Source organism: Protobothrops mucrosquamatus, unplaced genomic scaffold (genome assembly GCF_001527695.2).
Source record: "Protobothrops mucrosquamatus isolate PMUCROS unplaced genomic scaffold, P.Mucros_1.0 scaffold1246, whole genome shotgun sequence".
In the NCBI taxonomy this organism is placed as follows: domain Eukaryota; kingdom Metazoa; phylum Chordata; class Lepidosauria; order Squamata; family Viperidae; genus Protobothrops; species Protobothrops mucrosquamatus.
In genome coordinates this window covers 275,370-276,676 of record NW_015387453.1, presented here as the reverse complement: position 1 = coordinate 276,676, position 1,307 = coordinate 275,370, and the positions used below count along the sequence as shown (strand labels likewise).

At 42.8% G+C, this 1,307-nt stretch overlaps 1 pseudogene; it reads left to right on the top strand.

Annotated features, from left to right (window-relative positions):
* The first annotated feature begins 447 nt into the window (after positions 1-447).
* Positions 448-842, top strand: LOC107292022 (annotated as a pseudogene).
* The last annotated feature ends 465 nt before the right edge of the window (positions 843-1,307 follow it).

The following is a 1,307-nucleotide window of genomic DNA, read 5'->3' as shown; positions in this document are numbered from 1 at the left end:
GAAGTCCACGAGTCATAAAAGAGCCAAGGTTCCCTACCCCTGGTCTAGGACAACTCGCCCCAACTGATTCACCCTGGCTGTCTCGCCCCAGCTGACTCGCCCCAGCTAACTCGCCATGGGTCAACTTGTCACAGCCACTCGCCATAGGAGAACTCAATGCGGGGTAACTCAAGAGAGGGATTGCAGGACTTGTCTTGCTTTAGATTTGAACCTTCTCAAATTAAAAGGCCTTGAGGCTGGGGTGAGCTGCAATTCTACTTGAATTGTCCCATGGCAAGTTGGCTGCAGTGATTGTCTGCAAGTTGTCCAGGGCAAGTTGTCCAGGGCAAGATGACTGGGGCGAGTCAGCCAGGGCGAGTCAGCCGTGGTGAGTTGTCCCATTCCGACTGCTGAGGAGGTAGAACATGATTATGGCCTGTGTGGAGGAGCTCTTCTGGCTAAGCTGTTATGGAAAATTCAGCTTTGTTCATGGACAATAAGATAATAGCTTGTGCATCTTTCTCCCCTGGAGAGGCAAACATGACAAATACTGTAAGTTTGCAGATCAACTGGTGATATCTCTGGAGCCAGTATTAACATTAAACCAAAGTTCAAACATCGGGCCAAAACATGGTTGGATGAACTTGAAAATCTATAGATTTCAGCAAGCTGGCTATAGGGATGAAAGTAAATATAAACAGCTAAAGCATGTTGATGTGGTAGAAAGTTAGCCGGAAACAATATTTCTGAAGAAGCTTCAAAGAAGTACCAGACAATACTTTGTACTATTATGATAAGGAAAGAGAATGTGAAGACAATAAATCTATAACATTAAAGTGTATGCCCACATGTATGAAGAATAGAGCTTAGTGGCACAATACCATCACAGCATTTCTGTCCTTTTGACAAAAACAGGAAGATCCAGAAAATACCTACAACACTTTATTATTATTATTATCCTTCCAAAAGTTTTGCATAGTGCCATTATCTGGGTGTACTGCTGGGGGTGCCTTGGCAGGCCAAAGCCCCTAATTCCTGTTTTCTGTGCTAAGCTAAAACCTAACAAATCTCACTGCAGCTTAGCATGATTTATGAACCCAGTCAGACCTTGGCAATAGTTTTACTGAAGTCCAATTCAGGCATTCAAATCAGGAAAGATAAACGTGTAAGAGTTGGTGTTTAAAGCACTATTAATTGTTAATTGCAATGGGTAAATAAATGAAATTTGAATCAAGGACTTCCTAAATCTTAGGCTCAGCTGTACCAGTTACCTCTTTGTGGTTGCTCCTTTCCAAAGTGTTCTCCTTGTGATCAATATATTGCAGGGG